The sequence below is a fragment of the Lactuca saligna genome, chromosome 8 (genome assembly GCF_052625555.1).
Source record: "Lactuca saligna cultivar CGN05327 chromosome 8, ASM5262555v1, whole genome shotgun sequence".
Lineage (NCBI taxonomy): Eukaryota > Viridiplantae > Streptophyta > Magnoliopsida > Asterales > Asteraceae > Lactuca > Lactuca saligna.
This window is the reverse complement of record NC_136424.1, coordinates 102,216,704-102,230,359: the sequence shown is the minus strand read 5'-3', so window position 1 is coordinate 102,230,359 and position 13,656 is coordinate 102,216,704.

Genomic DNA, 13,656 nt, shown 5'->3' with positions numbered 1-13,656 from the left:
AGGTAAACCTTTATACCTATATATGTATACATGATATATAATTAATATTTAGACGACATTCAGACGAGCAACCGATGCCCTAAGGCCACATCCCAACGAGGAAAAGGAAATAAAGCGAGCTAGTCGTCCTAAGTCATTTAAAGATTATTTATATAACTATACATATCTAGGCATGCATTTTACAATATAAAAGCATAAAACAAAGTTTTGTAAAACCTTTGAAAAGTTTAATACTAAGAAATGATGACTTGATGTCAGTTTATAAAACGATTTGAAAGTATTTTGTTTGATAAGACAATTTAAGTATAAGGAAAACCTTTGTTTGAAAACACATTTGTGATAGAGTTTTAAAGGAAACTTACAGTATGTAAGACAATTTGATAAAGAGTTTTAAACTTGTAAAAACAGTTAAGAAAGTCATTTGAAGAAATCTGTTTGGTAAAACAGTTAACGTATAGTAAATCCATTTGCATGCTACTTATTAATCACATGTGATTGATATAATAACTAAACACGATTCAACTTGTATCCCACCCATAAAGCATTTATAAACATTTAAATGGTTAATTAAGGGGTATGAACTCACATGCAGCGAATGGATCAGATGGAAGTGTCGGACACGTGTTCGGTGTCAAGTGCATACTTAAACACACACAATGATCCTAATAACATATGAAGACATATGTATATACACAATTAGTGTTTATTACACTAATTAAACATGTATAAACATCCTAATGTGAGGAAAACACTTTGGTTAAAGTGTTAGGAGGCTATCGGGTTGCAACAAAGGAGTGCAAGGCCTTATATGGGAGTTTATGGTCAATGGACCATGTCTTAAGGAGTTTGTGTTGGATTAGTGTCTAAGTCCATAACTATTTTGGTATGTACTTGACCCGATTATGAGCATGGTCCTTTTGGGTTGCCTTCACCATAGCAATATGTAGGATGATTTAAGGAGAGAAAGGTTTAAATATGATTTATTAATATATTATGAGAATAATATATTAAAGGAGAAATCATATTGTTTAATTAATATTAGTCAAGAATTAATTAAGAATTAATTTTGTGGCTAAAAGAGATTAATTAAATATAGGGGACTGGACTGCAATTATTGGATAATTGAGTTATTGGGCTAAGGAATGCTATAGGAATAAGGGGTGAACGAAATTGTGATGGAAACCCATCATATTTTCGTCCATAGCCTTGTCCAGAAGGTTCCATGGGCTGCTTAGAGTTTAAGCTGTCCATTAGGGTTTTGACTGAAACCCTAGAAGCCCACACTAGTATATAAAGGACCCCTTAGGCCCCAAAAACGTGTACAACACTTCCATTAGGGTTTCCAGCCGTTTTTGGTGCCTCCTTTTCTTCTCCTCTTCATCCAAGTTGCATATGGTGTTTGTGACTCCATTAGAGGTACTACACTTGTGGTACTTGCTTTCAAGAGCTAAGGAAATTCAAGGAACTAGTTGTTATTGCTATATAACAACAAAAGGTATGTATTCTAGCTTTATATATGAATTTCGAAAATTATAGTAACATGCCAGGTTTCTTTTTGTGTTCATAAAGTTGTATAACTAATAGTGAAAACATAGATCCAATGCTAGGGTTGCATGCACACATAGGATTGTTTGTATAAAACCCATCAGTGGTATCAGAGCCATTGGTTTTTGTTTTCAATTAGATTTTATTCAAATTTGTGAACTTGACATATTAGGGTTTATGGCTAATGAACCCTAAAGGCTAGGTAATTTTCGCAATTAGGGTTGCAAAACCCTAGATGGCGATTTTTGCTAGGGTTTCACAAATCCTTTCCTTAGCCTCCAAAATTTTGAAATCTAGGGTTATCCAACCCTTGGATTTCGAAATTACCTCCTTCCCCAAGGTTAGATCCTAAATTTTAGGGATTTGGATAATCCCATATCTTGTAATTATCTTTTAATTGTTAAATATGGTAATTAAAGATCTTGAATTATCCCATCCCTTATTTTCGAGATTTAGAGAGGGATTCAAGGGATTAGGATATCTTAGATGTATAATTGGTAATTATCCTCATGATCTAGATAATCCCTTGTGATTTAATAATTTAAATTAATTGTTTAATTTATGGTAATTATTAAATCAAGAGTTTTAATATTTAAAATTTTAATTTAAATGTCTTAAATTCGAAAACTTTAAGTGAGATTAAAACCTAATTGTTTTGAAGAGTTTCAAAACTTGCCCTCAAGTTTTGGAATTTAAATTGTTGATTAAAAGTTAATTTTGAAAGTCTAAATTCCAAAACCCTGATTTTGAAAAGTTCAAATTAAACCCTTATGGTTTTATTAAATTAATTAAGTGTATAATTAAAAGAGATTTAATAAATCCATAATGATTTTGGTTAATTAAAAGTATAATTTAAGCCACCTAGTATTTTAAAAGTGTAAAATACACCCTTATACTATATATAACATTAAAAGTTTAATATTATATATGTATAACCAAAAAGTCAGTCTTACCGTTAGTAGGCCTCATTCACGAAGCTAGTCTATAAGGGGTGTTTAAGGAAATTGCCTATAAAATGGCGATTGAATGGGTATCCACTCTTACCCACCGCACTCTTGACTAGTGGAGGGTCGTTAGCCGAACAGGTAGGATAGGACAGAAACCTTCCATTATAAGTATAATGAAGTACAAAGTAACTAAATGCTTTTTTCAAATTCCCAAATCATAGTTACTTTAGGCAAAATGTGAAATTGTATGCTAACCCATGGAATTACAGTTCGTACCCTTGTCAAACGTTAGTGGAGCGTGTGTGGTTAACCGGCACACTAATTTGGGGATGACATTGGTGGCGAAGGGTGGCTCGATGCTTATCATAGATCAATGGAGCGTGTGTGGCTAACCGGCACATTGATTAGGTGATTGTAGCATTGGGTGCACCACGTGATTCGTATGGTTATTCACACCTTGTTTGTGATCGTCGGCATCCCAGTCACGAATAGTAGGGCATAATCGAGATTAAACATGCCATTGAAGAGTTCAATGAGTCTCAAAAGATCTAGGAGTTTCAATTCATTTAAAACTTAAACGTCTTTTTCGTTTTTCATGGTGGAAATTGGTAAATCGTCATTTACCTACCTTCAAATATTCTGCAACTAGATTACGGCATCCCTCTTCTAGGTTGTAGAGTATTGTGTTGGATCCTAGCTTGATGTTTCATTTGGGTGTTGCATCAAGAATTCTAATCAACTTAACTTGAATTTTCTCCCGTTTTGTAGATGTCTGAATCTTACAATGGTCTTCCCAAATCCTTTGGAACAAGCTTTCCAAATGAAGATGACGTTCCGAGATACGATCAAGGAAATGAGAGTCATGCTTCACTTCCTCCACCTCCTCCAATTATTCTCCCTGACCCACAAGTTCAAAGGCTTGAAAAGTTCAAGCTCACTCAAGCCCTTTTGACAAGTAAACATGAAGATGGGAAACCTTTGTGTGCGCACGTCTTAGAGATGAAGTCATACATTGATAGGTTAAACATGTTGGGTGTCGAGATTTCAAGTGAGTTAGCTGTTGACTGGGTTCTTCAGTCACTTCCTGAATCATATAGTGAGTTCGTTAGAGAGTACTATATGATGGACCACGACGTGACCCTAATTGATCTCACCTATTTGCTTATAGCTGCTGAATCAGCAATGATTTGGCGTGCTGGTCAAGCAAAATTGTCTAGTGAATCAAACTCCCAAACTTCAATGGACACTGGCAACATTGGAAGTCTAGAAAGAACTAAGTCTGTGATTGTCCGATGTGTTGTGCCAAAGGAGTCTATTTGCTTTTATTGCCAAGAGAAGGGGCATTGGAGACGAAGCTGCCCTAATTACCTGAGAGATCTAAGAGATGGGAGAGTCAAGTAGTATGGCTCTGCTTCAGGTAAAATCCATTAACTAACTCTTTTAAGTTCCTATTCTAGATTCTTAATACATGATGTGATAAGATTACATTTTGATGTTTTGTAGGATCAAGGAAAAGAGAGGAAGCTTGAGAAAAGAAGTGAGCTGAATCTAATCATGAAGAAATGGATTTCGATCGCATTACTTGAAGAATGGATTCTTGAGCTACTACTTGGAGTTAGAATAGATTGTTAAGAAATATGTAATAACATAGTTTTTCAATTGAATTACATTGTAAGGACAAATTTTTCCGCAATAAAATAAATTTTCATTTTATCTTATCCTTGCAATGGCATGTATGAAAAATTGATGTTTGAATGTTTCTATTATTAGAAATAATGGATTTGATTCTTAATTGTATTATTTGTGGAAGTGTCAAGAGTTTACCAAGTAAGGAGAGTTTCTCATCGCCCAAGTTTCAATTGGATAGAAACTTGGAATCATGCAATGTGTATTGTATGATGAATGGAAAACTTTCACATTTGGGAAACTTAGACTAATTCTTTGGCAAAGTGTCAGTTGAAAGACTAGGAGATCAGGTACACTAGGTTGTGCGTTGATCAAGTCCACCACAAGAGTGACAAAGATATTCGTCATGATTTACTAAAGTTTAGTAAATGTGATTATACTTATAAGATTAAGTGTAATTCTGAGATTGATTGAAAAAGTTTCAATGAATAGTAGAACGAATAAAAAAGAATCGAGTAGGCAGAAAGATAAAAGTTTCTCTTTTCTAGGAAGAAGGGAGAGTACCTTTTATTGTGTTTTATGATAAGTCTTAAAGATTAAGAACCATGTCTCAATAGATCCTCTAAGTGAGTCTTAGTGCAATTGCATGTCTAAGAAGAGGAATCAAGTATTGTAGAAATGGTTAAATCAAGAAGTCAATCATACTTCGTTCCAATATCAAGTCTTAAAGTCAAGATTGTGACATTGAGTGAAAAGTCTTAAGTAGGTTTATAACACTCATCAAATGTGGAATTTGGAAAAGTTTTCTTATTCTTGCACATTTGAAATTGGTAAGTTGTGATGTCTTGGATAAGACAAAGACCAACTAGGACCAATTGTGTGAAGTGTTTTGTCTTGATAAATGCTTCACTAACTCTTGAATATTTGTTTGTCAAGAAATGTTTCTTGACAAGAGAATCTTATATGTCAAGAAGTCAGTGGGAGTCTTAATGGTCTTGAAAAGTTTCAAGAACAAATCAAGAATAAACCTTATCGATCATCACTAGCACACGACTTGAGGTTTACAACCTATCGTGCTGATATTGTTTTGTTTCTTTGCCATTCCAATTGAGTTAATTGTGTATATGAGTTCTATGAGTTCTCATTTGAATACACACTAAAGCCTTAGTCGATGGAAAGTAAATTGATATGTAAGGACAAGTTACTAAACTACTTGGAAGGCATGGTGGGCACTCGTGTTACCATAGGGCAAGAAATCAAGATTAAGAAAGTTCAGTCCATATGAGTTTGGATTTGTCGCAAACCTTGTTTTTGGCAAATTCACATGGACAGGAACTCATACACCATAAAATCTAAGTGTCATAAGATTCCCTCCTTCATGAAAATGACTGTGAGGAAATGCTTCCACTAAGAGAGATTTTAATAAGATAGCAATTGTGAAAAATTGTATTCTCAAATTCGATTATGGTTACGGCATCCCTTTCCATAGTTCGAATTGTGAGATTTGGCAATTAGTTTCAACATTTGGAACTTAGTAACATAAGTTATGAATTGTTTAAACACACATATGAGCTATCTAAGGCAAAGGTGTATAAGGTTAAGAAGCTTAGATAAAGGCTTATCGAAGCATCTGGTATTAGAAATATGAATTTCAGAGATTCAATAGGCATTGTTTTCTGGAAGTTCATGTCAAAGCTAGTGGGAGCATAAATGTTATGCTTATATGATAATCATCATGATAGTGGGAGCATAAGTGTTATGCTTGTATGATTGTTATGGCGAGTATTGCAAGTTAGCAATATTAATTATAGAAAAACAAAGATTCCATTTGCAAAGTTGCATGGGTTGAAAAGTTGTTTTGCTATAATTATGGGAGAGAATATTATACTCCGTTTCAATATCTAAAGCTTAGATTAAGAAATTTTAATATTTTCAGTCAAAGGATACATTGTGTGTTCTTAAAATTCGATTATGATTACGGCATCCCTCTTCATAGTTCGAATTTTGAGAACATGACACATAAAATATTATGGCAAAAGATTGGTAAAGTATCATATCTTTATGTAAGACATTATGCATCGTGTCCCATACGCTTCGGGTATAGGATCGATTGTAAATGCTATAGTATTTTACCATTCTAAAATTTTCCAAATGTCTAGCGCATTAAGAGGGAAAAAGGAATAGAATTGGTTTTGACTGAAAGAATTTAACAACTATCAAAGGACGATCCAAAGTTCGCTGAGGGTTGATCGCTTGTAAGTAGTTGGAAGTATGGTATTGGATGGACCATATCGACATTATTATGAATAGATAAGATTCTATTAAGAATGAGTTGTCATATGGCAAATGTGGAAATGTTTCCATATTGGGAGTTGGATATTGAGAGTCTATGCCTAGATTAGAAACTTTTATGCAAGAAGGATGTTCAAAGGAATGTACTTTGAATGTGAGACTTCACATCTATGGAATTGTCTTGTAACAATTTCTAAGAAAGTACTTTGTAATTTCATTAGCTACGTCTTGGTGACTTTTGTGCTATGATTTTGCAAAGGGATCGTTGCATAAAATGTTAGAATCTAGCATATTCTAGTAGTGGCAAGAACCTTGTGTTCTTACACTAATAATTAGGATTAAGGAATTGTGAAATGAGCATCATTGGAAAAAATTTCAGGTGATCTATTTCGCAAAGCATGGACCGTAGGAAACAAAGTGTGCATGTTTAGAGCATGGGACAATTGTTAGTATAATTCAAGTAATGAGTTGATTATCCGAAACATTAAATGATAAATAATGAGTAATCAATATGGTGGATAAATAGAAGGGTTTTATTTACTCTCACAAGTTTGAGGCCATATAGGATTAAGTATTGTTGTCATGTTTCAATTTGCATGTTTTGACTTCCAGAATAACTAGGTTATTCAAACATCCACAGTTGGTCATACGTTGGGAGTAGGTATGAATAAAGACTGTCATGAATCTGTCTGTAGATTGTCTGAAGTGTTTAGACATGGCACAAGTTTGCTGCAGAGTTCGTGAGTGCTTTGATAAGATTAAAGTATTGGATTAAACCCACGCTCACTTGGATCACTTCATGGATTCATCACGAGTGATTAGTGAGACGATAATATTGTATATTCTTGAAACCGAGACGTGTGAGTTGCTATTTGTTAATCGGTTACACATTGATAATAAGTAAACGCACCAGTAACTTGGTGTTATAAAACTTATTGTTGTGTGTGATTCGATCAGTAAATACAAGCGAGCATTTGAGTCGAAGTTTATCCATTCCTTTTACCCAAAGTGGGATAAAAGCGATATCTATGGGCCTCTCGATGATTTAGTGATGACACCTAAGCGCTTGGCCAAGCCGGGACTAAGTTGATGTGTTCAATTGTAGTCTGTTGTCAGTCGTCATAAATCGGAAGTCGGGAAACAGTATAGAGAGAATGATTGAAATTCATGTCTTATGTCTATACGATATCTTGAGAATGGAGGAATATATAATCCCTTATCTAAAGGACACGTTATCTGATAAGATCAGAGTTGACAGCGGCTTTTGAAAGCTACGATTGCTGATCAGGTTCTGAAGTCATACGGAAAATAGTTATTAGACTTATCCAAGTGGGAGACTGTTGGATTAGTGTCTAAGTCCATAACTATTTTGGTATGTACTTGACCCGATTATGAGCATGGTCCTTTTGGGTTGCCTTCACCATAGCAATATGTAGGATGATTTAAGGAGAGAAAGGTTTAAATATGATTTATTAATATATTATGAGAATAATATATTAAAGGAGAAATCATATTGTTTAATTAATATTAGTCAAGAATTAATTAAGAATTAATTTTGTGGCTAAAAGAGATTAATTAAATATAGGGGACTGGACTGCAATTATTGGATAATTGAGTTATTGGGCTAAGGAATGCTATAGGAATAAGGGGTGAACGAAATTGTGATGGAAGCCCATCATATTTTCGTCCATAGCCTTGTCCAGAAGGTTCCATGGGCTGCTTAGAGTTTAAGCTGTCCATTAGGGTTTTGACTGAAACCCTAGAAGCCCACACTAGTATATAAAGGACCCCTTAGGCCCCAAAAACGTGTACAACACTTCCATTAGGGTTTCCAGCCGTTTTTGGTGCCTCCTTTTCTTCTCCTCTTCATCCAAGTTGCATATGGTGTTTGTGACTCCATTAGAGGTACTACACTTGTGGTACTTGCTTTCAAGAGCTAAGGAAATTCAAGGAACTAGTTGTTATTGCTATATAACAACAAAAGGTATGTATTCTAGCTTTATATATGAATTTCGAAAATTATAGTAACATGCCAGGTTTCTTTTTGTGTTCATAAAGTTGTATAACTAATAGTGAAAACATAGATCCAATGCTAGGGTTGCATGCACACATAGGATTGTTTGTATAAAACCCATCAGTTTGCGGCCCGGGGGAGTTTACTCTTGGACATAAACTCTCAATTGGGTCACCAACTGAGGCTCAAAACTATTATAACATAAGTGGTTAAGTGTTCCAAGGCTTAAACAAGAGGTTGGGTGGGTTTAAGGTCCATGAATGGCGTTGTATGGTGTTTACGGCCTTGGGACCACTTACCCATGAGTTTACGGACGTAAAATCATGGTATGAAGTACCAAATCGTGTAATCAAGTCCCTAGTTCAATGGTATAAGGTTCTATGCTAAGTTCCAAGGCTCACTAAGGGGTTAGGGTGTCATTTGCACCCTTAAAAGGGGTTTACAGCCCAAGAACATGTCTTGGCCGTAAACTCCTTGAATCCTGTGATTCCTTATGTTTTCTAAGCCTTAAACATGATAAACCTAGTGTACAATGAGTTAGAACAAGAGTACTTACGATCTAGGAGCTTGAATGGTCGGTTTTGGCCAAGAACACGAGTGTGTGTTCTTGGTGGAACTTGAAGATCTACAAAATGGAATGATTTCATGGATGAAATCATGTAAGATTACTAGTTTATGCAAGATAAAAACTAGTTAAGACAATAAGATTACGAGTTTTGAAGATCGGGGACAAAGATCGGGATGATACTTGAGAGGATTTGGGCCAAGAGGAGGAAAGGAATGAACAAAGTAGCCAAAACTTGACCTTATAGGAGGAGTTTACGGTACACATGGAGTTTACGGCCGTAAACTCCCATGTGGTGGCCGTGAACTCCTGGTCAAGATGTTTCAGAATTGTTCATTGAGATATAGATTCAGCAGATAAACCCCGACACTTATTCCTTAAGTGTACAATGCTCAGAACGCTCAAATAAACTCCTAATTGTGCTAAAAGATAACAACAATGAGTTTGACTTTTAATGAAGTGTTTGACTGAACTGGATGGAAAATTTCGGGTTGTCACAGGTACCCACATAGATTTTTAAGAAGACGGAGCATGATAGCTTCTAGTCTTAGCTTTTACTATATGCATTAGAGTTATTCAAGTTATGTTTCAAATACAATGTAAAGATTATATATTCAATACAATGGTTGTTGTTGCTTTGATTACAATTATTCAATTGTGATGATATTGTACACGACGTACTCCACCCTCGAACGTTTCCGCTGTCTCGGTTTGGGGGTGTGACAAAATGTGTCAAATGCAAAAGGTACAAACACATGTTGATTTTCTATACATGCATTATCGTGCTTTTCCACTTCGCGCACAACGCCTTTTAAAGCGGCATGCCCTGCTGTGAAACCCTCGCTCTTCAAACCGACGAAAGGAGAGACCCTAGTAAGATCCACACACGCTTGCTTCCCTCCTACCCATGTAAAGACCAAAATGTCAGCTGGTCTAAGTATGGATCTTCCATCCTGCGGGTCCGTCAAAAAGTTCACTGGCGCTTCTTCTTCGCAGAAATACCAACACGCCGAAAAGCATCAAGGAGAACATCCCTAACCACATCATGTCTTTACTTGAAACCAGGGAGTTCTCTACAATGAACTGCATGCTCCCCAAAGGTATCCAAACATGCCTTGCAGCAGACTGGGCATATCTCATCAATTGGGAAAGAGGCATCATGAGGCGGTAACGAAGGATAGTTCGGTACTCCAGAGGAGACATATGTTGGCCAAGGCCATCAATGGGAATAGTTAGCAGACAATCATGAGTGTGAGGTGCCCGAAGGCACTCAAAAACTAATTTTCGTCTAACAGTCATTTCGAAGTCGACTTCCATATCTTGGACGATTTTGCTAAAAAGGGCACACACCAATGCTTTTTGGGATTTAGCGGGGTGTCCTTATTAGTGAAACCGCTACAGTTGAATCCCGGAATCGTCTCGTGAAGACGAGTCATAACACATAGGTGATCAGAGTCCATACCACATATGCCACTGTCACGTAAGATGTGGTCTTGTAATGCCAAGATTGGTCGCTCGAGGTTACAAATGCGTAGGAGGAAACCTCGTATGCTGAGTACAAACCGAAACCACCAAAACGAATGGGTAAGGAAGCCAGAAGCCAATGAATGTCTCCAAAGAAGGGGCCTCCACATACCACCATATTCTCGATAGACATGCACAGTCCTTTGTTAAAGAACAAAGTTGCCTTTTCTATGTGCACCGGCTGGCAAGTCCTTAAACCAAAGAAAAGTTTTGCAATTTCCATACACGATCGAAGAAAAAGGAGCTTACTCTGCGAGTCACATAGTTGTGGAAGAAGACCCATCAAATCAACAACATTGACCGCTCTCTTCATGACCAACCCGCTAATAAACCTTGCATCCTTACTAATAGCCCTCCAAAGAGCTTCACCCCTAAAAAAGGTCTCCCTATATCCATTGGGAATAAATCAGCACGAAGCTTCCTACAATCACAGGAGGACCAAAAAATATATGTTTTCTTGATGTTCAACTCAAGACCCAAGCCTAGACCATTCAACCGAACAATGTTCAGCACTCTAGCCACCTCCTCTGAATCCCCAATGATAGTCCCATCATCCAGATACCAAGCATGGAGAAGGAGCTTACAATTGTTTCTAATCTTGTGTACAAGCGGGTGCAAGTCGAGGGAAAAAAGAAGAGGGCCCAAGGGGTCACCTTGCTGCACCCCAGTGGCAGACCATATATGTTGGTCTCCGATATAAAGTCTCGCTGCTTGCGCGTACAAGAAATTCACCCACAAAGAAATTGAAGGGCACATCCTGTTAACCTCGTGGAGCAATGCTGATGTATCTACCAGGTTAAAGGCATGCGATAAATCCACTGTCAGCATTACAAGAGACCCATCACCATTGTGTTCACTCAACACCCTATTGGCACTATGTAACACAACCTCAGCACCCCCGGACACACCAACCCCGAACTGAAAATCATTAAGGTACTTGGACATTTCTTTACCAACACCTTTCATGGCAACCTTGGAAACGAAACATCTCCATATAATGTCTACTGCAATTGGACGAATCTCGTTGTCAGGTTTAAGCAGAGGCGTGAGAGGAGCATATGCAATGAACTCTGCCAAAATAGTTAGGCATCTTCCCGCTAACCATAAATTAACCATTGAAGTGATAGCACGTATGAGATCTGTGGCTATAGCAGACCCTTCTCCACAAAGGGCATCCAATAAGTGTTGAGCCATCAAGCCATCTCTCCCGCAAGAAGTTCCTTTAGGGAAAGATTTGATGCAACCAAATACACAGTCAAAGTCTGCTACAAGGGGAGGTTTAGAAATTATGGGGCTCGTCATTGATGGAGGTAGCCTGAAAGGGTGTTTGTCCTCCAAAGCTTTAATAGTATCGCCATTAAATGGTGCAACACCCGATACGCATAACTCTTTCACAGCTACGGTAAAATGCTCATTTGCAACCTTACAGAGACACTTCGTGATGTTGGTGTTACTTGATGTAGACTCCTTCTGAAAGATACCTCCACCCTGTCTCATGGCCCAAACCTCGAGATTGTTTAACATATTTTGAACTAACTTCTTGATACCATCCTCTTTCCCCCATGTATCCAAGGACTTCAGGATGGAGCTTTGCTGTAAGGATTTTCTATTCCCAAACCTACATTATTGTCTATTTTTTTTTTGCCTAAACACCTGCAGTTTGCAGCGAGGAAGAAGTAACAAACAAATCCAAGCATCAACTGAGCCAGACTGGGCAATCACCTTGTAAAGAACAGTTTTCAAAGCCTAAGAGAAAGCAAGGCGACAACTATGGGGGATACTCTTGATAGTAGTTATAGGCACTTTAAAACACGATCAAGGAGCCCAACATAAAAAACTGAACCCCCACGAGCGTTTGTCACTAACTCTTTAGTCGACGGCTTTAAAATACCGATAATGTACTGACTCGAGCCGTCAGCCCGGTAACAAACTCAAATTGCCCCTCCGGTTTCAAGTTTAGTAGGGCACTACGCAACAGATGTTAGTTACAAACAATTTACTATAATAAATGAAGGTTTTTTTTATCACATGTTCTCTTCTTCTTCATTTGGACACTTGACATTTTTTAAAATTTTAAAATTTTCTATTTTCCACTTGTCATTTTATTCTATTTTTCATTTTATAAAATTAAAATGGCACATTTAATGTGTAATGTAATATATATGTAAAATATTTATTAGAAAGAGTTTATATATGTAATGTATTCAATACATTAAAGTTTCAATAATTTTAAGAATTCAATTTTTTTTTCATTTTTCTTATAAATTCAAACTTTTCAAATTCTTAAAATTTCATATTTTTTGTAATTAAACTCATGTAATACATAGGTCTCACACCTAGTATTAAAGAAACTAAATCTCTCATTATCCAAAACTTCAAAAAATCACTAACAAAATTAGAATAAATTTTCTTTAAAATTAAAATAAGGAAACCATGTAAATGCTAAATAAAAGCATCTATTCTATTTTACAAGAGTAAATTACACGAATGGTCCCTATGGTTTAGGGTAATTTGCACGTTTGGTCCCTAACTTAATTTTTTAACTCGGAAGGTCCCTATTGTTTGTTTTTGTTACGTGCTTGGTCCATTTCTTATCTAAAAAGACTATTTTGCCATTGATTTTCTAATTTTTTAAATAAACGCATTCTCAATCTCATTCTCTCACCTTACCTTACCTACCTCACCATTTTTTCCTATTTAAATAATAATCTTTTAGGTAAGATAGGGACCAAGCGCGTAACAAAAACAAACTGTAGGGACCAAGCTTGTAACAAAAACAAACATTAGGGACCTTCCGAGTTAAAAAAATAAGTTAGGGACCAAACGTGCAAATTAACCAAAACCATAGGGACCATTCGTGTAATTTACTCATTTTACAATCGTTTGATCGAAGCTTTGAAGCTTTGACTCTAATAAAAAAAAATCACCCTAAAATATTATTGAGGCCGTCAGAAAATTTTCTCAAACCTAACCAGAAGAAGAAAACCGTCACCAGACTAACTATTCTTCTCCGTGAACTCTTTCTCTCCTCTGTCGGACTTCGGATTGATCTCCTCCGATGTATATTCTCTCTCCTCTGCAGAAGTCGCCGGATTGATCCCTTATATATAGTTTCTCTCTTTCACCTCCAAGAAGTCGCCATA